The sequence below is a fragment of the Mesoplodon bidens genome (assembly GCF_964165515.1).
Source record: "Mesoplodon bidens genome assembly, chromosome: 2".
In the NCBI taxonomy this organism is placed as follows: domain Eukaryota; kingdom Metazoa; phylum Chordata; class Mammalia; order Artiodactyla; family Ziphiidae; genus Mesoplodon; species Mesoplodon bidens.
The window spans coordinates 55,867,106-55,895,074 of record NC_138177.1 but is presented as its reverse complement, the minus strand read 5'-3'; the positions used below and the strand labels follow the sequence as shown (position 1 = coordinate 55,895,074).

The window sequence follows — 27,969 nt, the reverse complement described above, 5'->3', positions numbered from 1 at the left end:
GTGCAGCTTGCGGGATCTTAGTCCCCTGACAAGGGATCAAACTGGTGTCCTTGTCAGTGAAGGCACACAGTCCTAACCACTGGACTGCCAGGGAATTCCTGAGTTTATTTTTGTATACGGTGTTAGAGAATGTCCTAATTTCATTCTTTTACATGTAGCTGTCCTGTTTTCCCAGCACCACTTATTGAAGAGACTGTCTTTTCTCCACTGTATATTCTTGCCTCCTTTGTCATAGATTAACTGACCATAAGTGTGCGGGTTGATTTCTGGGCTTTATGTCCTTTTCCATTGATCTATGTGTCTGTCTTAGTGCCAATACCATACTGTTTGGTTACTGTAGCTTGGTAGTATAGTCTGAAGCCAAAGAGCCCGATTCCTCCAGTGCTGTTCCTCTTTCTCAAGATTGTTTTGGCTATTTGGGGTCTTTTGTGTTTCCATATAAATTTTATAATTATTTGTTGTAGCTCTGTGAAAAATGCCACTGGTATTTTGATAGGGATTACATTGAATCTGTAGATTGCCTTGGGTAGTATGGTCATTTTAACAATATTGATTCTTACAATCCAAGAACATGGTATATCTTTCCATCTGTTTGTGTTGCCTTCAATTTCTTTCATCAGCATCTTATAGTTTTTGTAGTATATGTTTTTTGCTTCCTTAGGTAGGTTTATTCCCAGGTATTTTGTTCTTTTTTTGATGCTATGGTAAATGGGATTGTTACCTTAATTTCTATTTCTGATAGTTCACTATATAGTTAATGTATAGAAATGCAACAGATTTCTGTATATTAATTTTGTATCCTGAAACTTTATCAAATTTATTGATGAGCTCTAGTAGTTTTCTGGTGGTATCTTTAGGATTATCTATGCATAGTATCATGAGATCTGGAAACAGTGATACTTTTACTTCTTCCTTTCCAACTTGGATTCCTTTTCTTTTTCTTCTCTGATTGCTATGGCTAGGACTTCCAAAACTATGTTGAATATAAGTGGCAACAGTGGGCATCCTTGCCTTGTTCCTGATCTTAGAGGGTTGATTTGCTAATATTTTGTTGGGGATTTTTGCATCGATGTTTATCAGAAATATTGGCCTTTAATCTTTTTTTTTTTTGTAGTGTCTTTGTCTGGTTTTGGGGGGTGATGGTGACCTCATAGAATGAATTTGGGAGTGTTCCATCTTCTTCAATTTTTTTGTAATACTTTGAGGAGGATAGGTTTAGCTCTTCATTATATGTTTGGTAGAATTCCCCTGTGAAGCTGTCCAGTCCTGGACTTTTGTTTGCTTGGGAGTTTTTCTTATTAAAAATTCAATCTCACTACTAGTGATCAGTGTGTTCAAATTGTTTGTTTCTTCTTGATTCAGTCTTGGCAAGTTGTACGTTTCTGGAAATTTGTCCAATTTTTCTAGGTTGTGTAATTTGTTGGCATGTAACTGTTCAAAGTATTCGCTCATGAGTTTTGTATCTCTGTGGTATTGGTTTTTATTTCTCCTCTTTCATTTCTTATTTTGTTTATTTGGGTCCTCTCTCTTCTTCCTGCACCTAGCTAAAAGTCTATCAATTTTGTTTATTTTTTCAAAACAACAGCTCTTGGTTTCACTGCTCTTTTCTATTTTTTATCTCTATTTTATTTCCTCTCTGATCTTTATTATTTCCTTCCTTCTGCTGACTTTGGCCTTTTCTTTTTTAATTCCTTTAGGTGGTAAGTTAGGTTGTTTCTTTGAGATTCTTTTTTGTTTCTTGAGGAAGGCCTGTATCTCGATAAACTTCCCTCTATTTTGACCTATAACTATATATGTCTTGTTTTAAACTGGTAGTCATTTAGGTTCAAACACATTCTAAAAGACGTACATTTTTACACTCCTCCCCAACATTTAACTGTTTACTGTAGTTACAGTTGCTTTTACAATTCTTTGTCTTTCAATCTTCATACTGGTGTATTTAAGTGGTTTATCCTCAGTCATTACTGTATATTTACCTTTCCTAGTGGGATTTTACCTTTCCTATAGATTCTTCTTTTCCACTTAGAGAAGACTCTTCTACATTTCTTTTAGGATAGGTTTAGTATTGATGAATTCTTAGTTTTTGCTTGTCTGAGAAGTTCTTTATCTCTCCTTCTATTCTAAATGATAATCTTGCTGGGTAAAGTATCCCAGGTTGCAGATTTTTCACTTTTAGCCCTTTGAATATATCATGCCACTCCTTCCTGGCCTGCAAAGTTTCTGCAGAGAAATCAGCTGACAGCCTTTTGGAGGTTTCCTTGTATATGACTCTTTGGGTTTTTTTCTTGGTGTCTTAAGAATTCTCTCTTTATCTTTAACTTTTGTCATTTTAATTATGCTACGTCTTGGTGTTGGTCTGCTTGGGTACATATTGCTTGGGACGCTTTGAGATTCCTGTACCTGGATATCTGTTTCCTTCCTCAGGTTTGAGAAGTTTCCAGCCATAATTTCCTCAAATACATCTTTGATCCCCTTCTCTCTTTCTTTTCCTTCTGGGACCCCTAAAATGCAAATGCTAATATGCTTAATGTTATCTCAGAGATCTCTTAAATTGTCTTCATTTTTAAAAAATTATTCTTTTTACTATTCATTTTTAAAAAATTATTCTTTTTGCTATTTTGATTGGATGATTTCCATTATTCTATATTCCAGATCACTTATGTGTTCTTCTGTACCACTTAGCATGCAATTCATTCCTTCTAGTGTATTTTTTACTTCAGCTATTGAATTCTTCATTTCTGATTGGGTCTTTTTTATATTTTCTAGTTCCTTGTTAAAGTGTTCCCTGTATACATCAATTCTTTTCTCTAGGTCAGTTAACATTTATCACCAATGCTTTGAATTCTTTACCTGGTAAATTGTTTATTTCTATTTCATTATTTATTTTTTTCCAGGGGTTTTCTCTTACTCTTTAAATTGAGAGTAATCACTCTGCCTTTTCATTCTGATTAACTTTCTCTACTTCTATGAATTTAGGCAAAACAGTTACCTATGTGATCTTGAGAGAGTGTTCTTATATGAGAGCATTCCTATACAGACTGCCTGTGCCCAATGCCTTTGGTGGGAAACCTGGGTTTGATGTGTATGCAAGTTATGTCTTTCCTGGGTGTGCTGGATGTACCAAGCTATCACCTTGGTAGGGGGTGAGGCTAGAGATTGAGGGGCTAAAGCTGATACCAGGTATGAGGCAGGACTTCACCTCTGCTTCGTGACTGTCGCTGCCCTATTGGGGGTGGAGTCGGATTCCAAGTTGCTGGTACAGAAGCCCTGAGGGCTAGGCCCAAGCTGGCTTTGTTCCCTTTAAGTGTGTGTTTTTTCCCTCTCCTTGGACCAGGACGCTTGCCCCAGGGGGGTTAGTGCTGAAGCGAGTGGGATTCGTGTGGTCTCTTGGCTTGAGTTGGCCACAGACAGAGGTCCAATGCGCTGCATATGCATGCACCTGTGGCTCTGCTCAGACGTGGCCTCAGGTGAAAATCTCCTTGTCCCTTACAGCCAATCACTGTCACCAGCCTCCACCGCCACCGCCCTGTTGTGGAACTACTCTGCCAGGCAGGTGGGCTCCACGTAGACTTTCAGCATATATAGGGCTGTGGTAGAGCCACCACCATCAGAGATCTGGGCTGCTTCTGAGGTGCTGCTTGAGTCAGTGCCAAAAACGGCCTCCGCTACCTCACCCAGGCTCAGCTCTGGGACTGGGTCACCTCTGTGTCCCATGGGCGAGTCTTTTCCCTGGTCGTGGCTGCCCCAGATCCAGTGTTGCACTGTGACATGGACTCAGCAGAGCCAAAGTGCTTGCTTGAGTTGGCAAGCACATGGCAAGGTGGTTGTGGGAAACTCTATAGACTCTAGAGCAGACCTCTCTGAACCTTACCCTGCAAGCAAGCCAACACATATGCACCCTTCATGAGCAGAATCCAAGCTTCCCACCACCCTTCTGTTAGTCCCAGCAGTGCTCCAACCAGCCAAGGGGGCTTGTCTCCCCCACATAGGATCCCAGGACTGGGGCACCAAATCTGTGACTTGAACTACTCACTCCCCAGGGCAGGGGTCTTCCTGTGTAATCTCCTGTTGCCTCTGAGTTCCCTTGAAGGGGCACAAGTCTTGACCCAATTATATTTCTTCCCTTTCTACCAGGTTACATGTGTATCTTTCTTAAAACCTTGGTTTACAGGAGTCCTTCTGCCAGTTTCCAGTTAGTCTGCAGTGAAAGTTGTTTCACATTTAGATGTATTTTTGATGTGTTTGTGGGGAGAGGTGAGCTCCACATCCTCCTACTATCTTGATCCAAACTAAAGATTGATAGTTTAATTAACTTTATTATGCTGGTTGGAAAAATCTTGCAAGATACAAATGAATTATTAAATTTAAAATTAATTATTAAAAAATTAAATTAATTATTTAATTTCAATTGTATCCCAGTATTATAAATATGTGGCACTTAGGAGCCCATCTGAGGGAAAATATTCCTGTGAGTCCACTAGAATCCAACTTCTATTTAATCTAGAAAGCATAGGTGGTATGCTTATCAACAAGAACTACATGAATGCATCTACTAAATATCAATACTTTATAGGGAAAGATAAAAAGTGAATTATTTCAATGAGAAAATGGGAAAGGAGACTATTAGCCTGCTTGCCATATTAACCACTCCATGCTGTAAGAGACAACCATATTCCTGATTAGAAATGAAAGTTCTCTATGTGATTTTCTTTTTGTATTATCCAGCTTTGGGGATTCAAAGTTTCTTGAATCTGTAGTTGAGGTTTTTCATGTTTTGGAAAACATCTGGCCATTATTCTCTTCAAATATTTCTTTTTCCTCATTCTTCTCTCTTTCTTAGATTCCAATTCTACGTTAGATCTTTTCATGTGTCTCACATGCTTTTGATGCTCTCTTCTGTATCTTCTATTCTTTTTTCTTTCTCTTGATTTGACTTCCAGTTTGCTAATTCTGTCTTTTGTTTAATCTGCTGGCAAATCTATCTAAATTGTTAATTTTAAATAATGCACTTGTTATTCTAAAATATTCATTTGATTATTTTTATAGTTTATAAATCTCTACTTTCTTGAACATATTAATCATAATTATGTAAAAATCATTGTCAGATAACTCAAATATCTGGGTTACCTGTAGCCTAATCTTGTTCTTTAGTCATGTTAGAATATCTTATCATTTTTTGCTGAAAGGTATTTTGCGTTACAAAATTCTAGAGGCTCTAGATGATGTTATCTTCCTCCCAGGAAGATTCACCCTTCTTCCACTAGGCAAACAGAGTGATGGATGATCATCTAAACCCAGTCAGGGGCTGTACTGAGATGATATTACAATCCTGGTAAGGCTCAATTTACCTCTGATTCATCCTTGCCCTCCTGTGTTTTCAACAGAGGGCTTATTGTATTCTCCAGCCCCTGGTGAGTCCCAAACTCTAATCTTTGTATCATTTTACCTCTCCATAGTTCTTTCCTCTCTAGATTCTTAATCCTTCTAGTTCTCATTGCCTTAGCAGCTCTTCATTCCTTTAAACAGATAATTTTCTTCATTTTATCTAGTTGTTTATGGTGGAAGCACTGGTTTGCTACTAACCTCTCATCTCAGTGGAAGCAGAAGTCAATAAAGGAAATTCATTTACAGGCATAAACCCACAACTACAGACAGATAGGACTTAAATGTCCTTCTTTTTCCTAGAAGTTACTAGGAGAGATGTTCCAATAAAATAAAGTAGAAAACAAAGGAAGAAAAAACCCCACAGAATCCAGAAAACAGGTGAACAAACTGAAGAGAGAGGTAAAGGAAATCTCAGAAGGAAGATGAAAGATTCTAACTTCACAGCTGTTTAACAGGCCTAGAGAGCAGTAATTTCAGATGGAGCATGTTAAAAGGATTCAGGACAGAATCCCCAAACTGAAATTAACAGTGTACCTAATGTGTTTGCACATTTTGAAAGGCAATTTAGACTACTATTATATGTCACAAACACAGAAAATGAAACAAATTTTTTAAAAGATAATTATTAAGTGAAAATAAACAAAAAGTTGTGCTAGAAAGGAAACCATTATATGGCTCAGCTGTGAACAGCATTTAAAAAGTCATAATAATGAAATTCTTGAATAGTGAAATTATCAGTTATGATAATGAAATCCTATTTAGAAGGATGGGAGAAAGGAAGTGAATTTGGGGGGGAAGTAAAAAGAAGTAGCTAAATTCTTATCTTCCATAGAACCTAAAACTGAAAAATGAACCGGTTCTTTAAAGGTTATTTTAAGATTTGGAGATAGATATCAAAACACAGACCTACTAGAGAATGGACTTGAGGATATGGGGAGGGGGAAGGGTAAGCTGTGACAAAGTGAGAGAGTGGCACAGACATATATACACTACCAAATGTAAAATAGATAGCTAGTGGGAAGCAGCTGCATAACACAGGGAGATCAGCTCGGTGCTTTGTGACCACCTAGAGGGGTGGGATAGGAAGGGTGGGAGGGAGGGAGATGCAAGAGGGAAGAGATATGGGAAGATATGTATATGTATAACTGATTCACTTTGTTATAAAGCAGAAACTAACACACCATTGTAAAGCAACTATACTCCAATAAAGATGTTAAAAAAACCCAAAAAACATACTGTTAAGAGAGAGAATGGACTGCGCTCTAAAAATGGTTAAGATGGTAAATTTTATATGTGTATTTTATCACAGTAAAAAATATTGGGAAAAAAAAGAGAGAGAATGAAGTTACTGCCTCTGGAAACCAGAATTAGGGGTAATTGTTTTCAAACTAGTGTAGGGGAGAATAATGACATTCTGAGATACGCAAAGACTCAGTTTACCTTTTAGACATATATTTTGGAAAAGTTATTTGACAGTGTACTCTAACAGTTAATGCAGAAAACCAAGAGATAGGAAGACATGGATCTAATAAACAATAAATCCAACCCAGAAGTGAGAGGAAATCCTAGGGTGACAGCTATCTGTCAGGCCTCTGGGGTACAAAGTAGTCCAATTTGCAACAGGCAGGCAAGAACATCTCCAGGCGAAAAAATGAACTCCATGGAACAGTATGATTGAAAGGATGCAAAATCTTTTTATTATGGTGTAGTCACATTATCCTTCTGTCAATTAAAAAAAAACAAATGGTAGGACTAGAAAGTCTAAGAAAAAGACTGTACAAGAAAGTCATGGTTCCAATATGAAGCAATACTAAGACATGGCACGGTTTGAGGCAACTGGTGGAATATAAATGTACTTGATGATGTACCTACATCTAGAAACATTCCTTTGAGAATTCCAGTAATCATGATATTAGACTCATGAAAGGGAAATGTAATCCTAGCACATGACTTGGCACTGCAGTAATAATATTTATTTGGTGATAATAATTTAAATGCTGATTACTGGTTTGGAAACTTTAAAGTAAATCTATGGAGAAAAAATGAAAGTTTGTTTTGGTTATAGATGTTAACTACTAAAAATGTTAAAAAAAAAAAGACAACGGGGAGAAAAGATGGAGGAAAGGGTAGTGTTACCTATATAAAAGAGAGTAAAATAATGGACTAAAGTTGATGAAACAAAAAGTAGAATTACCGGTATAACATTTATTGATACCAAATTAACTAATAGAAAAATTAATTATAATACAACTAACGAACACTGAAAAGATAAAGGTAGGTGAGACAAAGGAGTAATTTGTGAGCTAGTTGATAGATACTGTCTAGAGTTGAATGTGGAGAACATTTGTTGTATTTTGACTGCCGAGCATCTGATTCTCCCTCCTATGTCTGGTGAATACTTCTCTAAATGCCTATTGCCATCAATGCTGAAAAGGTCAATACTTGCTTTCCCAGTTTCCTAGGCAGCTAGCACATGGTCATGTGGTCTAGGCTCAGTCAATACTGCCTAGGAGCTAGTGACACCAAGAAGCAGAGATGGTGAAGAATCCATTCTTCAGTGGCAGCATGTAGTGACCAGGACAATGCAAGTTGATGCATTCAGGTTCAGTAGTGGCAGTGTGCCCTTACCAGTGGTTTGACTTTGCCTACAGTTCTAGCTGCTAAGTTTCACTTTGTTCCTATTCACATTCAGAGATTAGTTCTCTAGGCTTCTTGGCAATTATGAGTGAGTTATTCAATATCTTTTCAATAAATTCCTTTTCCATTTATATCAGCCAGAGCCAGTTTTCTTTGCTTACAACCAAAAACTCTGATTAGTCCACTGATAAATCAAGAAATAGATGTGTGAGAATATTACTTGAGAAAGAATCAGAAATGCATATGTCAACAATGGTTAGCACATGCAATTCCTTTAACTTGTAATAAATCTTCCTGAATTCCACTTCCCTTGCTTTGTCTAGAAAATGCCTATTCATCTTCCAATTCTCAATTCAGATATCATTTCCTCTCCAAAGCCTTTCCTTGTCCCCTTAACATGTGCTTACCAAGTCATAGCACTCACCTGCATTGTAATGGACTATTAGTTTGTCTTTATTGTCCAGTATCTTAAAAGTTCCTTGGCTGAAGGGACCATGTCATGCTTACCATTATGCCTGGCACATAGTGGGTATTACTCTGTTGAATAAACAGAAGTTATGAAGGAGTTTTAATGAATTTTTTTCTAGATCATCTAACTTATAAATGGAAAGACTGCTAGCAGGGTGATAAACATACCTTCGACAGTTGAATCCGTCTGGCTTCCTGAAGATGATGTAGGAGAAGGAAACACATAGTCATCTGAAGAATGACATGCTGATGATCTATGTCGGGGTTGGTGGTGGTTTTGCTTTTGCTTTTTTTCCTTTTGTTTGTGTTTACCTTCGAATGATATAAAATGTAACACAATCATACTCTCAAATATTAGCAACAAATGAGTGAGAAACAAAATAATTTATAAAATGCACTTAAAATTACACAAAAGGTCTTAAAGCAAGTAAAATTTCTACCTCCATTTCTGCCGGTCCTGGCATCTTCAGAACTTCTGCATTCTGTGGACTTCTTATCCATGTATAAAACCTGCCTGCCATGTCTGTAAAACAAAAATGTTGACAAATTACTAGAGAATTTAAAAAGGAAAGTGATGTTTTTTGGACAAAAGAAACAGAAATTATGTTTCATATTCTGACTGGAAAGAAGGTAAGGTATTAGTTATCCACAAAATGTTTTTATATTTTTATTAAATAGTAAACTTTTATATACCTAATTTGAGTATCTGTCATCACAAGAAAAATCAAATATGTATTTCCATAACCTTGGTAAAAATCTCATGCAGATTCTACCAAAATAAACACCCTGTTTTAGTTGAACTTTGTTTTATAGTCTGAAAGAACAAGAATTTAGTATTAATGTGGTAGTACTCTTGGATCACATTGGGTCAAACTGGTTTTCTTCATTGATAAAGGCTATAAACTGAATTGTACCCTCCAAAATTCATTTATTGAGGCTCTAACCCCCAATGTGACTATATTTAGAGACAGTGTCCTGAAGTCATATTAAAGTGATATTTAAACAATAAAAATTAATAAATTCATAATAGGAAAAATAAAAGAGTATCCAAGAAGGAAATGTGGTTCAATAAACATCTGAAAACAAGAAAGCAGATGCAAGCGTGTCAACATGAGAAACTAAGAGTAATGTAGTCTGGGGTACTTGAGAAAGACATTACAGTAGGAGTGGTCTGCCTAGCAGAACCTGGAACAGGCACTGTGAGGGAGACTATGGAGGATGGGAATAAGAAGCAGTGTTGAAAATAGGAGGATTATTGAAGATCTGTTTGTACCATGATACAACCCAGTGATTATTCTTAAGCAGAAATTCAAAGGACTCTTTAAAGAAAATGAATGAAACATGGAGGGCTCCAGGGCAGCAAACACAAGTTTTGATGCCTCAGAATAATGCTTTCCTGAGTCTCGTTTTTGGTTGTGTTCCAAGCAAAATAGCCAGCTTCCTGCCAGCCCACCTTCCTTAATAATATTAAACATTACATAAGTGTTTGATATATCCTAGGCATTGTTCTAAGCACTTTACATGCATTACATTTTAATACTTAAAACAATAAAGAACATTATCATTCCATTTTTTTCACATTAGACAGAGTGCTTAAATACTTGCCCAAGATTACATAGCTAGTAAGTGGCAAAGTCTTAAAAGTAAGGCCTGGGGCTTCCCTGGTGGCGCACTGGTTAAGAATCTGCCTGCCAATGCAGGGGACACAGATTCAATCCCTGGTCCAGGAATATCCCACATGCTGCCGAGCAACTAAGCCCATTCACACAACTACTGAGCCTGTGTGACACAACTACTGAAGGCTGCGCCTAGAGAAGCCACCACAAAGAGAAGCAACTGCAATGAGAAGCCTGCTCACTGCAACGAAGGATAGCCCCTGCTCGCTGCAACCAGAGAAAGCCTGCACACAGCAACGAAGATCCAACGCGGCCAAAAACAAATAAGTAGACAGATAAATAAATAGATAAATAAATTTATCTATTTATTAAAAAAAGTAAAGCCTGAAGTTAACAATCTTCATCCATGTATAAAAAGTTTTGTCATTCTTCTTATTCCCTCATTCTTCAGTGTGAATGCACAACCAAAGAGCACCAGATATTTGAAGAAAATCTACAGCATAATAAAACCCAAGATAAACATAGAAACAATCAAGATAAAAAAGAGAACTTTAAAAATTATGATATGTTCTTTCAGAGAAGTTTAGGAGATACTGAACTCATAAGACAAAAACAGGATGCTGAGAAAGAAGCACTCTCAGAAAATAAGAACATTCTTCTTAGTTAAAAATATTATTCAGAAATAAAATACTTAAAAGAGGGCATTAAAGATAAAATCAGTTTAGAAAAAAAATAAGAATCACAGAGAATAAAATCCAAGAGGCCAAATATATAAACAATAAGAATTTCAGAAAGAAAGAAGAGAAAATGGAGGAGAGGAAATAAAAAATTTAAAAATTTCTCAGAGCTAAACAGGAAAAGAACTCTTCAAATTGAAAGACCCCCTAACTGCTAAAGAAGGTCAAAGGAAAAAACTCAGGGACTTCCCTGGTGGTCCAGTGGGTAGACTCCACATTCCCAATGCAGGGGGCCCAGGTTTGATTCCTAGTCAGGGAACTAGATCCTGCATGCATGCTGCAACTGAGAAGTCTGCATGCTGCAACTAAAGATCCCTCATGCCACAATGAAGATCCCATGTGGCTGCAACTAAGACACGGTGCAGCCAAAATAAATAAATAAATATTAAAACAAACAAACAAACAAAAAAACTCTATACTTAGACACATTATGTAAAATTTTCAAAAGACATTCCCAAATGCTTCCAAAGGGAAAATGGTCACAAGGAAAGATTTAGTATAGCAACAATCTTTTCACCAACATCGAATGTTAGGACATATTGAAAAAGATCTTTGCAGTTCTGGGGAAAAATTATTTTAAACCTAGAATTCTATATTCAGTTAAGTTATCAAGAAATAGGCAGGTAAAATCAAATCATGCAAATATTTGGAAAGTTTATCTCACATGTATATTTTCTGAGAAGTTACTTGAGTATGTGCTCCAGCAAAATAAGAGTGAAAACAAAGAAAGCAGAAGGTGAGGAATACAAAGGTATGGAAAACCCCAGAAGTTCAAAGGAAAAAGTAAAATGAAAAAACTGAATTCAAAGGACTAAAAAGCAATTGGTCCAATTTGGAACAAAATGTTAATGGGTTCTAATAAAAATGTGGTCAATAATTAGTTAATGCTAGCAACATTTTCTAGAAACATGATCCTGGACCTTAAGAGAAATATAATCCAAGCACATTACTAGGACTTTCAGTGAACAATATTTATAAAGTTACAATAATATAAATGTTTTTTAAATTGGTTTCAACTTATAAATTCAACTCTAGAAGACAATATGTACATTTTAATCATAGTTATAGAATACAAAGTAATTTATCTAATTGCAATGCTAGAAATGTAAAGTTACAGCTGACAGAACATGAAAAGGGAAGGGAGAGAAAAGGTAGAGGGAAAGGTAGGAGTGCTAATAACCTACAAAGTCAAGAGATTCTGATAAGACTTGTTGGAACAAGAAATATGTGATTAAATATATTAAGATTATAAGGGTAAAAAATACAGTAAATAAAAACCATCTTAGGGCTTCCCTGGTGGCGCAGTGGTTGGGAGTCTGCCTGCCGGTGCAGGGGATACGGGTTCGTGCCCCGGTCTGGGAGGATCCCACGTGCCGCGGAGCGGCTGGGCTCGTGAGCCATGGCTGCTGAGCCTGCGCGTCCGGAGCCTGTGCTCCGCGGCGGGAGAGGCCACAGCAGTGAGAGGCCCGCGTACCACAAAAAAAAAAAACAAAAAAACAAAACCATCTTAAAACTATCAAATCCAGGGAGAAGGTGGCCAGCAGAAGTGAAGTGTGATACAGGTCCTCATCTATCATAGCAGAAAGTCAGAGGATAACATCTAAATTTGATTAATTGAGAAAGGAAAATATAAGCATATTATTTAGAGATATTATTGTAATCACCAAAGAAACTAAACATAGAAAAGATTTAAAGCATTTGTTTCTGGGGAGCTGGATCTAGAATGCGAAGAAAGCAAGTGGGATGGAGACTGTTTTTTGTTTTTTGGTTTTTAATTATAAATCCTTCCACACTCCTTGATCTTTTAATCATGTGCATTATGCTGCTGAATGTTTCAAAATTTAAAATATATATATATATATTTTTTAAAGAGTGAGTGGTAAGCAAGGAAATGGAGACAATAAACAACTATACTTTCTGAAAACAGAAAAATGGTATAGTGTTTGGAGGAATTATTGAGATCAAGTGTAGGATTTTAAAAGGTGATTCTAAACTAATTATGGTGGTTTTTTTTAACTTAAAATTTTCTTTTAAATTTACATACAGAAAAAATTTGTGTGTGTGTGTACATAGTACTATGAGTTTTATTAGATGCATAGATTATTTAACAACCATTATACAGAACAATTACAATATCCCAAAATACCTTTGCAGTCAGACCCTCTCCTTACCCTTAACCCCTGGCAATCATGATGTGTTCTCTGCCCCTTTAGTTTTGCCTTCCCCAGTTTTGCCTTTCATATTAATATAATCGTATAGTATGTAACCAGTTGAGATTGGCTTCCTTTGCTTAAGATAACACTTCTGTGATTCATCCAAGTTATTGCATATACAAATCATTTGTTCCTATTTATTTATTTATTTATTATTATTTTTTTTTTGCGGTATGCGGGCCTCTCACTGTTGTCGCTTCTCCCGTTGTGGAGCACAGGCTCCAGACGTGCAGGCTCAGCGGCCATGGCTCACGGGCCCAGCCGCTCCGTGGCATGTGGGATCTTCCTGGACTGGGGCACGAACCTGTGTCCCCTGCATCGGCAGGTGGACTCTCAACCACTGCGCCACCAGGGAAGCCCCGTTCCTATTTGTTTTTGAATACTATTCCACTGTATGACTGGACCACAGTGTGGTTCCATTTACCCACTGAAGGGCATTTAGTTTATGTAGCTTCTCTTGTTAAATTTGTTAATATGGTGGATTACACTGATTGATTTTGAAATGTTGAGCCAGCTTTGATTTGGAACATTTTGGAGAATTACAAATAATGATACTATAAATATTTGGGTACAGATTTTTGTGTTCACACAAGTGTCCATTTCTCTAGGATAAACATTTAGATGTGGGATTGCTGGGTTATATGGTAAATGTATACTTAACTTTGTAAGAAACTGCACACCTGTTCTCCAGAGTGGCTGTACAGTAATGTATGAAGGTTCCCATTTCTCCACATCTTTGCTAGAACTTGGTATTTTTTTTAAAATAAATTCTAATAGGTCTGTAATGTTTCTTGTCATTTTAATTTGCATTTCCCTAATGATTAATAATATTGAACATTTTTGCATGTGCTTTTTTGTCATCTGTATATCTTCTTTAGTGAAGTGTCTGTTCAACTTTTCCACGTTTTTTATTGAGTTGTTTTGTTGTCAGGTTTTGAAAATTCTTTATATATTCTGGATACAAATCCTTTGTTAAGTATGTGGTGTGCAAATATTTTCTCCCAATATGCCTTGTCTTTCATTCTCTTTGTAGTGTCCTTCATATAGCCATAGATTTTAATTTTTTTTTATTAATCTTTATTGGAGTATAGTTGCTTTACAATGTTGTGTTAGCTTCTGCTGTACAGCAAAGTTAATCAGCTATATGTATACATATATCCCCTCTTTTTTGGATTTCCTTCCCATTTAGGTCACCACAGAATGATGAGTACATTTCCCTGTGCTATACAGTAGGTTCTCATTAGTTATCTATTTTATACATGGTAGTGTATATATGTCAATCCCAATCTCCCAATTCATCCCACTCCCCCTTCCCCCCTTGGTATCCATATGTTTGTTCTCTACGTCTGTGTCTCTATTTCCGCTTTGCAAATATGTTCCAGATTTTAATTTTTATGAAGTCCAATTTATCAATTTTTTTCCTTTATAGATAGTGCTTTTGGTGTTGTATCTAAGAACTCTTTGCCTAATCCAAGGTCACAAAGATTTTCTCCTAGTGTTTTCTCAAGAGTTTTACTCTTACTTTTACGTCTATGATCCATTTGGGGTTAATTTTATATATGGTGTGAGACGTAGATCGAGGTTCACTTTTCACATATGGATATCCAATTTTTCCAGCACCATGTATTGAAAGGGCTGTCCTTTCTCCATTGAATTACATTTGCACCTCTGTCAAAAATCAATTGGTCACAGGCACACCAAAATTACAACTGTTTACAGATTTACTGATGAGAAAAACCAGAAGACTAGCAGAAAAGGTCTTCTACAACTAAAGATATAAAGAAGGAACCATAGTGAGATGGGCAGGAGGGTCAGAGACACAGTATAGTCAACTCATACCCGCAGGTGGGTGACTCACAAATGGATAGATAATTACAATACAGAGGTTCTTCCCAAGGAGTAAGTGGTCTAAGCCCCACAAGAGGGTCCCCAGACCAGGTGTCCTGCACCAGGAAGATGAGCCCCCAGAAAGTTTGGCTTTGAAGGCCAGCAGGGCTTCCTTTCAAGAGAGCTGGAGGACTGCGGGAAATAGAGATTCCACTCTTAACGGGCGCACACAAAATCTCACTCACTCCGATACCCAGGGCAGAAGCAGTAATTTGAAAGGAGCCTGGGTCAGACCCACCTGCTGATCTTCGAGAGCCTCCCAGAGAGGCAGGAGGCAACTGGAGCTCATCCTGGGGACACAGACACTGGCAGCAGCCCTTTTTGAGAGTTCATCCTACCATGTGGACACTGGTGCTGGCAAGCAACATTTCGGAATCCTCCCTCTAGCCTATTAGTGCCAGGACCTAACCCTGCCCACCAAACTTTCTGCACCAGTATGGGGATGCCTCAGGCCAAGCAACTAGCTAGGTGAAGACGCAGACACAGTGACTAGGAACTAGCCACAGGAACCCTGGTCCTGGCCCTGCCCATCAGTAGGCTGAAATACCAACTCTCTGGAATCCCCAGGGCCCTGCAGCCAGAGACCCCAGAACACAGCTCCATCCACGTGTGGGCCGGGATGAGACCCAGCCTCATCCATGAGTGTGTGGGCACCAGCCCCAAGATCCTCTGGGCCCCAGCCCTGCCCACCAGTGGGCAGACACCAGCCCTGAACCATCACAGCCCTGCAGCCTGTGGTACCAGGACGCAGCCCACTCACTAGCAAGCCAGCACCAGTTCCTGGACCCTCTAGGCCCTGGATCTAGCTATCAGCAGACCAATACCAGCTCTGGGACAACTTGGGCCCCTTAGCCAGCTGCTCTGGGATCCAGCCCCTTCCATCAGCAGGCTGACACCTGCTCTGGGACCCATAAGGCCCTGTAGCCAGAGACCTGGGAACCTGGCTCTACCAACCAGTGAGCTGGCATTAGCCCTGGGGCCCCCTGGGCCCCAGCCCTGCCCACCAGCAGACCAATACCAGCTTTGGGACACCCCAGACCCTACAGCCAGAACTGTCAGGAACTGGTCCCTCCCACCAGCAGGCCAACACTAGATCCAGCACTCCCAGCCCTGCAAACACCCAAACCAGAACCCGGCCCCACCAGCCAATGGCCAGCAGCCTCCACACAAGGCAGGGCCTGGCAACCAACAGAACCAGGGGCCAGCCACACCTACCATACCACCCACAGTAGTCAGCCCACCACAACTGAAGGACCCATGCAGCCCAAATAGGGGGCACCCCTAGAGCATATAGCTCTGGTAACCAGAGGGACGTGTGCTGCTGGGATGCATGGGAAGTCTCCTACAAAAGGTTAATTCTCCAAAGTCAGGAAACAATCAACCCACCAGATACACAGAAATAAAAACAGTAAATCAGGCAAAATGAGGTGACAGAGGAATATGTTAAAAATGAAGGAACAAGATAAAACCCCAGAAGAACTAAGTGAAGACAGGCAATCTACCCAATAGAGAGTTCAAGGTAATGATCGTAAAGATGTTCAAAGAACTCGGGAGAAGATTGGTTGAACAGATTGAAAAGCTAGATGCTTTTAACAAAGAGTTAGAAAATATAAAGAATAACCAAACAGAAATAATGAATACAATAAATGAAATGAAAAATACGCTAAGAGGGAATCAACAGTAGATTAGATGATACAGAGGAACAGATCAGCCAGCAGAAGACAGAGTAGTGGAAATCACTGCAGCTAAATAGAAAACAGAAAAAAAAAAGGGGGCTTCCCTGGTGGCGCAGTGGTTGAGAGTCCGCCTGCCGATGCAGGGGACATGGGTTCGTGCCCCGGTCTGGGAGGATCCCATATGCCGCGGAACGGCTGGGCCCGTGAGCCATGGCCGCTGAGCCTGCGCGTCCGGAGCCTGTGCTCCGCAATGGGAGAGGCCACAACAGTGAGAGGCCAGCGTACCGCAAAAAAAAAAAAAAAGAAGTGAGGACAGTTTAAGAAACCTCTGGGATAACATCAAGAGTACTAACATTTGCATTATAAGTATCCCAGAAGATGAGAGAAAGGGGCTGAGAACATACCTGAAGACATAATAGCTGAAAACTCCCCTAATCTGAGAAAAGAAACAGACATCCAGGTCCAGGAAGCACACAGAGTCTCAAAGAGGATCAACCCAAAAAGGACCACACTAAGACATATTGTAATTAAAATGGCAAAAACTAAATACAAAGAGAGAATAAAAGCAGCATGGGAAAAGTAACAAGTTATACACAAGGAAATTCCCATAAGGATACCAGATGACTTTTCAGCAGAAACTCTGCAGGCCAGAAGGGAGTGGCACAATACATTTAAACTGATGGAAAGGAAAAGCCTACAACCAAGAATACTCTGACCAGAAGGCTTTCATTCACATTTGATGGAGAGATCAAAAGCTTTACAGACATGAAAAAACTAAAAGAGTTCAGCACCACCAAACCAGTATTACAAGAAATGTTAAAGGGACTTCTCTTAAGTGAAAAAGAAAAGGCCTAGAAACATGACAATTACAAAAGGAAATATCTCATTAGTAAAGGTAGTAAATCAGCCATGTATAAAACTAATAGGAAGGTTAAAAGACCAAGTAGTAAAATCATTTGCAGTAAGTAGTTAAGGGATACACAAAACAAAAAGATGTAAAATATGATGTCAAAAACAGTAAACGTGGGTGGGGGGAGTAAAAATGTAGGGTTGTTAAAATTCATTTGAACTTAGGACCTGTCAGCCATCTAAAACAATCATAGATGATAGACAGATAGATGATAGATAGATAGGTAGATAGGGTAGACAGAGATCGATTGCTATGTAAATTGTGGGGAATATAGTCAATAACTATGTAATATTTCTGTATGGTAACATATTATAACTAGACTTATTGTGGTGATTTTAAAATGTACAGAAATACCAAATCACTATGCTGTGTAACAGGAACTAATGTAGTGTTATAGGTCAATTATTCTTCAAAACCAAATAAATTCTTAGAAAAAGAGATCTGATTTCTGGTTACCAGAGGTGGGAGTAGGGGGAGGGGGAATTTGATAAAGGTGGTCAGAAGGTACAAACTTCCAATTATAAGATAAATAAGTACTAGGGTATAATATACAACATGATAAACATAATTAACACCACTGTATGTTATACATGAAAGTTGTTACCAGAGTAAATCCCAAACTCTCATCACAGAAAAAAACTTTTTTCTATATTTTAAAATTTTGTGTCTATATGAAATGATGGATGTTCACTAAACTTATTGTGATAATCATTTCATGATGTATGTAAGCCAAATCATTATGCTGTATACCTTAAATTTACACAGTGCTGTATATCAATTATATCTCAGTACAACTGGAAGAAAAATAGAGAGAGACCCCATAGATCTCCCTAACCCCTTCCACCAGTAAGGAGCACAGTGAGAAGTCAGTTGTCAGTCACGTGCAACCAGGAAGAGGGTCTTACCATAATCCATCCATGATGGCACCCTGCTCTCAGACTTCTAGCCCCTAGACTGTCAGAAATAAATGTTAATTATTTAAGAAAAATATCAATTGGTCATATTTGTGTGGGTCTATTTCTGGATTCTATTCTGTTCCATTGGTCTATGTGTCTATGCTTTCACCAATACCACACTGTCTTCATTACTGTAGATTTATAGTAGTCTGAAAATCAGATTGTTTGAATTCTTCAACTTTGCTATTCATTTGCAAAATTGTTTTTGCTATTCTGGTTCTTTTACCTTTCCTTACAACTTATTTTTTTTTAATTTTTAAATTTTATTTATTTTTTGGCTGTATTGGGTCTTCTTTGCTGTGCCCAGGCTTTCTCTAGTTGCAGAGAGCAGGGTCTACTCTGTGTTGTGGTGCGCGGGCTTCTCATTGCAGTGGCTTCTCTTGTTGCGGAGCACGGGCTTCAGGTGCTCGGGCTTCAGGAGTTGTGGCACACAGGCTTAGCTGCTCTGCAGCATGTGGGGTTTTCCCAGACCAGGGATCGAGCCAGTGTTCCCTGCATTGGCAGGCGGATTCTTAACCACTGCACCACCAGGGAAGTCCCCTCCTTATAACTTTAGAATCAACTATATCTACAAAAATTCTGCTGGGTTTTTTTATTGCAATTGCATTAAATGCATGTATCAATTTAAGGAGAATTGACATATTATACTGATTCTTTTAATCCATGAACACAGTATGAATGTTCTTTGATTTCTTTCAACAGTGTTTTATAGTTTTCAGCATATAGATCCTGTACATGTTTTGTTAGGTTTAGACAGTACCTAACTATTACACCTGTGGGGGAGGGAAGGTCAGTTTCCAGTTGTTTACTGCTAGTGTAGAAATATGATTTTTGTATGTTAACCTTTTAGCCTGCAACCTCCTAAATTCAATTAGCACTAAGAGTTTTATAGATTTCTTGAGATTTACTAGACAATTATGTCACCTGAAAATAGGGATAATTTTATTCCTTCCTTTCCAATCAAAATGCCTTTTATTTATTTTTCTTCCTTACTGCAATTGTTAGGACTTCTAGTGAAATATGAAATAGGAGTAGTGAAAACATAATCTTTGTGTGGTTCCTAATCTTGGGGGTTGGAGACATTCAGCCTTCTACCATTTAGTATGATGTTAGCTCTAGGTGTTGTAGATGCCTTTTATCAGATTCCCTGTTACTCCTAGTTCACTGAGTTGTTTTGTTTTGTTTTGTATTAAACATTGATATGAAGACAGCTACATCCTTTCTGAAACTTAATGTACACATTCCATTTGTTTGCTCTCTGTAAAAGTGAAATTTTTTTTTTTTTTTTTTTGCGGTACGCTGGCCTCTCACTGTTGTGGCCTCTCCCTTTGCGGAGCACAGGCTCCAGACGCACAGGCTCAGCGGCCATGGCTCACGGGCCCAGTCGCTCCGCAGCACGTGGGATCTTCCCAGACCGGGGCACGAACCCGTGTCCCCTGCATCGGCAGGCGGACTCCCAACCACTGCGCCACCAGGGAAGCCCAAAGTGCAAAATTTTTCAAGATAGAAAAGCATAAATAGTGAGTGCCATCTCTTGGAGAGACTACCAAGACCACATCAAATGGTACTTTCCATCCTCACTCTTCACCATCTCTCTGCCATTTCAGCAATGTAGTTTCTCTGATGGGGAGCAAGCAAGACTGCTTGCTCACCAAGTCCAAATCAGGCCAGGCAAAGCTCGGCTAGTCAGAACTCCACTCACTGAGTCCTCTTATGAAGCAAGTCACACCAGCTAGTCCTCTGGGTCACAGATGGAGGACATTTCTACAGCTATTAAAGAACCAATGACCTCTATCTGGATAAGACTCTGGGGCTCAAAGTATGATTTTTCTCATCTTGGTTGAACTGAAAAAAATATGTCTTTTTTTTTTTTTTCTTAAGGAATACAGGTGAACCTGTCAGGTTCATGGTACTGAATTTTGTCAGTTGGTTTTTTGTTTTGTTTTGTCTTGAATCTATTAATAGGATCAAGTAGTTTTTCTTGTTTAGTCTGTTAATATGGTGGATTACACTAATTGATTTCAAATGTTGAACAAGCCTTGAACTCCTGGGATAAATGAAGCTCAGTCCAAAGTATTTTTCTTTTTACATGTAGCTGAATTCAATTTGCTAATTTTTTTTGAGGATTTTTGCATCTTTGCTCATGAGGGATATTGATTTGGTTTTCTTTTTGTGCTGTTTTTATCTGGTTTTGGTATCAGGTAATGCTGGCTTCATAAAATGAGTGGGGAAGTTTTCCTTCCTCTTCTATCTTCTGGAAATGCTTGTGTAAAATGGCTATTATTTTGTTCTTAAATGTTTGGTAAAACTCGCCAGTGAAACTATATGGATCTGGAGCTTCCTTTTTTTTTTTTTAAGGTTTTTAAATACCAATTCAGTTTCTTTAATAGTTATACAGCTATTCATGGGGCTTCCCTGGTGGCACAGTTGTTGAGAGTCTGCCTGCCGATGCAGGGGACGCGGGTTCGTGCCCTGGTCCGGGAAGATCCCACGTGCCACGGAGCGGCTGGGCCCGTGAGCCATGGCCGCTGAGCCTGCGCGTCCGGAGCCTGTGCTCCACAACGGGAGAGGCCACAGCGGTGAGAGGCCCACGAACCGCAAAAAAAAAAAAAAAAAAAAAGTTATACAGCTATTCAGCCTGTCTATTTCTTCTTGAGTGAGTTTTGGTAGTTTTGATAGTGGTCCATTTCATTTGAGTTGTTGAATTTATGAGTATAGTGTTGTGTGTAGAATTCCCTCATTATGCTTTTTGGTGTCCATCATCAGTAGTGATATCTCCTCTTAGAGCATGTATGTTATAGGAATGACCTAGTATAATAAAAAACTGAAGCCAAAGTAGAGAAAGGATGTATCTGCAGCTGTACAGACCTCAAACCTTGTTATTATTGACTCTTTCCTGTCTTTACCCAATTCCATATCCAGTCAGATACCAACTCCTCTTGATTTGTCTTTGCCAACATTTCTTGCAATTTCCCCCATTCCCTTACTGCTTGGCACTGTCCTTAAATACCTCTGAATTACCTACATTATTCTACCTGCCACCTTAGTGGTCTTACTTAGTCTTACTGCCTTTCTCCACTTTAATTCATCCTTCATGCTGCTGCCAGACTTATCTTCTTAAACCTCCAATGGTTCCACACTGCCTATAAGATAAACGCCCTCCACAGCTGGCTTAGCCTTGCCTTTTGAACTGCAGTTCATTTTATCTCCCTAAATCAGGGTTTTTTAACACGTAGGCTTTGGAGGGAAGAGGTGGGTCATGAATCTCCTAAAAAATGAGTATAAAATGATGTATAAATGTGAAATTTATTTCCAGAGCAAGGTCTACAGCCATTATCAGATGTTCAGAGTGCTAAGAGAAATCTTCAAACTAATCCCCGTCTCTACTATAATGTGTCAAGAACACACTATATAGCCTCTCCAACAGTTCCCACTTCAGTACAAAGTGAACAATCATTTCTCTGAATTTAGATTCACACACTTTTAATAATCTCCCCTAACCATAACGTTTTACAGATGAGGAAAGAAGTCTAGCACTTAAACTCTTTTGTCCAAAGTTACTTCTGTAGAATTTGTTTTCTGTGCAAATGAGTTAGTGTTTATCTGCTATTTTCTTGGACTTTTTATGAATAAATGTCATATGTTTCCTTGAGGTCAGGAACTAAACCTCAAGAGTTCTTTGAAACTGCAATTATCTTTATTATCTCACAAAAACTAGCTGCTCAAATGTTTGCTGAGAACAGTGGTCATGATAATGATAGTCATACTGAGGCAGGGGAGAAAGGCTGATTAATGAGTACATACTGGGTTAAGAGTACATTTTAAAGTAAGGAGGCATAAGCACACATTGGGGATGCAAAATATTACTAAGCTCAGAGCTTACATGCCTGATAAAATGGAACACTCAAGGGTCTGAGTGAGAAGAAGCTCTGAAAAAGTTCTTAGAGGTCAAATTTCCATAAGCAGGGATCTTCTAGACCAGGGGTCCCCAAACCAGTACTGGTCCGTGGCCTGTTAGGAACCAGGCCGCACAGCAGGAAGTGAGCAGCAGAGGGCAAAGAAGCTTAATCTGTATTTACAGCCGCTCCCCATCCCTCGCATTACCGCCTAAGCTCCGCCTCCTGTCAGATCAGCAGGGCATTAGATTCTCATAGGAGCGCGAACCCTACTGTGAGCTGCGCACGCGAGGAATCTAGGTTGCACGCTCTTTATGAGAATCTAATGCCTGAAGAGCTGAGGTGGAGCTGAGGCCGTCCCATCGCCCCCAGATGGGACCTCTAGTTGCAGGAAAACAAGCTAAGGGCTCCCACTGATTCTGCATTATGGTGAGTTGTACAATTATTTCATTATATATTACAATATAATAATAATAGAAATAAAGTGCACAGTAAATGTAATGCGCTTGAGTCATCCCGAAACCATCCCCCACCCCATCCCCGGTCCTTGGAAAAACTGTCTTCCACAAAACCGGTCCCAGGTGCCAAAATGGTTGGGGACCGCTGTTCTAGTCGGCATTCAGAAAAAAAATTCCTCAGGAGAAGCAACGAAAAGGGGGATGCAAAGGATTGGGGAAGGATGAAGGGGTGACTGCACCAGCTTTGGAGCGAGCTACAGAATGGATTCAAATTTCAACTCCATCCCACGCAAACTACGTCACCTCCAGCAAATTAACTTTTCTGTGCCTCAGTTTCCTCATTTGTATCTACTTAAGGATTGTTGCGATGATTAAATAAAAGAATGCGTGTCATTTACGTCAGGGTCCTACTCTTAACGCATTTTTTTCCTTAACTGCTGCAATTATTTAATGAGAAAAGGGTTTTTAGAGGGGAAGAGGGGCGCCGCGCTGAGAGGGCTGGTCCTTAACCGATTTTCGTTAGAGGATGAAAGATTCTGAAGCAGAAAGCAAGTGTATATCCCCGAGGCAGGTGGGGAAGAAGTGACTGTGGGAGCATTACCATGGTGTGTAACTGCGGGGCCGTCACTATGGCAGGACGAGGAAGGGCTGAGACGAATGTCAGACCAAGAACACACCCTCCAGTGTGCAGGTGAGAGGTCGGCGCCCGTTTAAGATCAACGAAGCTCATGAGAAAGGACACATCTTCTGGGGAAACCTCGAGCGCTGGAAGTGGTAGCGGACAGAACTGGAGTCACCCAGACGCCAGGGAGGGACTTCATAGGGGGGTTAGGGGAGGAGGGGAAGAAAATGCCGGCGCGGCCTCTTTCTAGCCGCAGCTCCGACTGGGACCGTCACTTACTGGAAACTGCGAGGGAAACGACCTTTCTGGGAGGGCTCAGCAGCCCCGGCCCGCAGGTGCTGAGGAACCAGGTCGGCCAGCGCCGCGGAGCCTGACGCCCGTCCCTGCCCTGTTGCTCCAGGTGGGTCCCGCGGGGCCTCGGGGCGCGTACGCGTCAGCCGACCGGAAACGCCCGGGCCGCGACACAAGAGGTGGGCGGAGCCGACGTGATTCTTCCGGCCGCGCGGTTTTCCGCGGGGGATGCGGGTAGCGGGGTGGCTTCCAGTCACGGCTTCACTCTTCGCAGAGCGCTTCCACGCACATCACGAACCTCAAACCAGGGCCAGATTCTGTAACAGATTGTCACCAAATGGCAGCGTTTTCCCGCAACGTGTTTGAGATTCCATTTCAAATTCTGTAATAGATGTTGCCAAATGGCAAAGTTTTCGGTAGACTAATATGCCCAGATTTGATACTTGTGCAATATGGAGACTTACCATTGAGCAAGGTGGTTATTTCTCCGTGAATTCAAGTGTTCCCTTGTTATTCAGGTGAAGGCTCGCAGTTTTGGTGTTTTGCAACATTTCCTTTTAGGTTTTTCCCTAGCGGTTTGGCTGCTGTTCTCGTTTGTTTGCTCTTCCTAGTGGACTATTATTATACCCCAGGATAATTTGGTTTTTTGGTATATTGATCTATGTGGTCACCTCGCTGAACCTCTGTATTCTTAATAATTCTCTTGGATTTTGTAGGTGAGCATTTATGTGTTAATAACAATTTGGGCTTTTTCCTGGAATCCAGTACAGCGCTGTATAGTAGCCTCAAGTGTACTTTATTTTTTCCAGAAATTATTTGGATTGCATCCTACGTTTTGCTCATAATGTTTTCTAAAGGTTTGTGGTAGATACCTCTAAAAAATTAAGGCATTTGGTTATTTTCCTAGATTGTCAAGTTGTTTGTTTCTTAAAATCAGAAATGGGTATTGAGAGTTACCAAATACTTTCAGTATTAGTTTTAGAGATGATCATACAGCTTTTCTCCATTACTCTACAATAATAGAACTACAGTAATAGATTTTCTAATGTTGAGCCATCCTTACAATCCTAGTATGTGTTCTTCCATTACATTGCTGGATGCAATTTGCTGTGTATTTAATTTAGGATTTTTGTTTCTATATTCATAAGTGAGATTGGCCTATGGTTTTCTTTAGTTGTCTAGTTTTGATATCAGTTTCTGCTAGGTCTCAAAATGAATCAGTCAGGTTAACTTTTTATATGACCTGGAATAGACATAGCATGTGAATGATTTGTTACTTACGTTTTGAAGAACTCATCTTTAAAGCCATCTGGAAGTGGTGCCTTTTAAGGGCTAAAATTTTTTTCCTGGAGAAGTATCCGTTACATCTACATTTTCAAATTTAGTATAAAATTGTCCGTGGTATTATTAACATTTTTTGATCTCATATTGTTCGTAATTCATTCTTACATATTTTATTGGAGTCTTTTTTTTCTTCATCAGATTTATTGAACCAATTTTTGATTTTATTAATAACCTCTATCTTAGAAGTTTTTTCTCTTTCATTAATGTATGCCTTCATTAAGTTCTTCCTTCTTATTTCTTTGGTTTATTCTGTTCTTTCTGTAGAATCTTGAGTTGAAAGCTTATTTTCTTTAAAATGTTTAATATGAAATATTACAAACATGTATAAAGTTACAGGGTATAATATAATGAACACTTACATACCAGCCACCTAACTACTGCGTTTTAGCATTTTTCGCATATTTGCTTCAGATTTTAGTATTACCTATTCAGTTAGAGCCCCCTGTGAACCCTTCTGCAATCTCATTCTCCCTTTCTTCTTCCCCAAAGGTAACTTCCGGGCTTCCCTGGTGGTGCGCTGGTTGAGAGTCCACCTGCCGATGCAGGGGACACGGGTTTGTGCCCCGGTCCGGGAAGATCCCACATGCCGCAGAGCGGCTAGGCCCGTGAGCTGTGGCCACTGAGCCTGCGCATCCGCAGCTTGTGTTCCGCAACGGGAGAGGCCACAACACTGAGAGGCCCGCGTACCGGGAAAAAAAAAAAAAAAAAGGTAACTCCTTCCCTGGATGTGTTATCTGTCATTCTCATGAAAGCTTTTATACATGCTATATATAGCTATGTAAGTAACATATAGTATTGTCTCATGTGTTTTTTAAACCTAACATAAATTATACCATTGTGTAACTTTGTTTTGTCACCAAAATTGTATTTGTGAAAGTTACCCATGTTGATTCATGTAGTTCTAGTTTTTTCATCTTAAGTGCTGAATAGTATTCCATTGTATGACTATAAAGCAATTTATCCATTCTCCTTTTGCTAGTAATTTAATGATTATTGATTTTTGCCATTATGGTACGAGTTAATTCTTATACACATTTTATTGGGCACATGGCAAGAATTTTTGGTTATATGTCTGGAAATGGAATTGCAAGGTGGAAGGGTTTGCACAATTCAGCTTTATTTGATATTGCCAAATTGTTCTCCAGAGCTGGTACCAATTTACCCTTCCACCAGCAATGTGGGAGAGTTTCCGTTGCTTCACATCCATGCGGTGCCTTGTTTGTTTGGGGTTCCCCCCACCAAGTTTTTCGCTATTATAGACAGTGCTGGCGGTAAACTCTCTTGTATGTGTTTTCTGGTACACTTGTGCAAGAGTGTCTCTGAATATATACCTAGTAAAGGAGTTGTTAGCTCTGCTTTTAGATTAATATTTAAAAGTATATACATGTGTCCCCCATATTTGAGGTATTTCCTCTTTTAATAGTAAAATTGCAGTCATTCTTATTTATGTTTAATAAATTTGGGTTTGGGTTTAATTCTAACTTGTTTTTTTCTATGTATCATGCTTCCTGTTGTTGTCTTCTCTTTTCTATCTTTGGTTTGATACAGTTTCTTTTTCCAATTTTTTTTCTCTAGTGGTTTGGAAGTTATACATTCGGTCTTTATTCCAGTGTACTCTTATTATATAGTAACTCATTTAAATTATATTTTTATAGAAGCATGTAGAGTTAATCAGTACCCATATGAGGCAGTCTTTTTTTTCTATTTTATTTTATTTTATTTTTTTAATATTTTTTATTTTTTGCTTTATAACAAATTTAATCAGTAATACATATACATATGTTCCCACATCCCCTCCCTTTTGCGTCTCCCTCCCACCCTCCCTATCACACCCCTCCAGGCGGTCACAAAGCACCGAGCTGATCTCCCTGTGCTATGCGGCTGCTTCCCACTAGCTATCTACCTTACGTTTCGTAGTGTATATATGTCCATGCCGCTCTTTCACTTTGTCACAGCTTACCCTTCCCCCTCCCCATATCCTCAAGTCCATTCTCTAGTAGGTCTTTGTCTTTATTCCTGTCTTACCCCTATGTTCTTCATGACATTTTTTTTCTTAAATTCCATATATATGTGTCAGCATAGAGTATTTGTCTTTCTCTTTCTGAATTACTTCACTCTGTATGACAGACTCTAGGTCCATCCACCTCATTACAAATAGCTCAGTTTCGTTTCTTTTTATGGCTGAGTAATATTCCATTGTATATATGTGCCACATCTTCTTTACCCATTCATCCGATGATGGACACTTAGGTTGTTTCCATCTCCGGGCTATTGTAAATAGGGCTGCTATGAACATTTTGGTACATGTCTCTTTTTGAATTATGGTTTTCTCAGAGTATATGCCCAGTAGTGGGATTGCTGGGTCATATGGTAGTTCTATTTGTAGTTTTTTAAGGAACCTCCATACCGTTCTCCATAGGGGCTGTACCAATTCACATTCCCACCAGCAGTGCAAGAGTGTTCCCTTTTTTCCACACCCTCTCCAGCATTTATTGTTTCTAGATTTTTTGATGATGGCCATTCTGACTGGTGTGAGATGATATCTCATTGTAGTTTTGATTTGCATTTCTCTAATGAGTAAAGATGTTGAGCATCCTTTCATGTGTTTGTTGGCAGTCTGTATATCTTCTGTGGAGAAATGTCTATTTAGGTCTTCTGCCCATTTTTGGATTGGGTTGTTTGTTTTTTTGTTATTGAGCTGCATGAGCTGCTTATAAATTTTGGAGATTAATCCTTTGTCAGTTGCTTCATTTGCAAATATTTTCTCCCATTCTGAGGGTTGTCTTTTGGTCTTGTTTATGGTTTCCTTTGCTGTGCAAAAGCTTTTAAGTTTCATAAGGTCCCATGTGTTTATTTTTGTCTTTATTTCCATT

The 27,969-nt window shown here is 39.2% G+C and overlaps 1 long non-coding RNA gene across 3 annotated transcripts in view; it reads right to left on the bottom strand.

Moving 5' to 3' along the window:
* The window catches only part of LOC308612902, a 49,936-nt gene extending 25,834 nt beyond the window's left edge, over positions 1-24,102 (bottom strand). Inside the window, exons 1-4 of one of the 3 annotated variants that reach the window (XR_014015164.1) lie at positions 23,741-24,102; positions 8,931-9,013; positions 8,659-8,802; positions 6,698-7,107 (exon numbers count right to left, since the gene is read on the bottom strand). This is a non-coding gene — a long non-coding RNA (uncharacterized lncRNA). Of the gene's footprint in view, positions 1-6,697; positions 7,108-7,689; positions 8,560-8,658; positions 8,803-8,930; positions 9,014-23,740 lie in introns of those variants that run through there. The other 2 variants (XR_014015165.1, XR_014015163.1) reach the window with 2 other exon arrangements.
* Between the last annotated feature and the right edge of the window lie 3,867 nt (positions 24,103-27,969).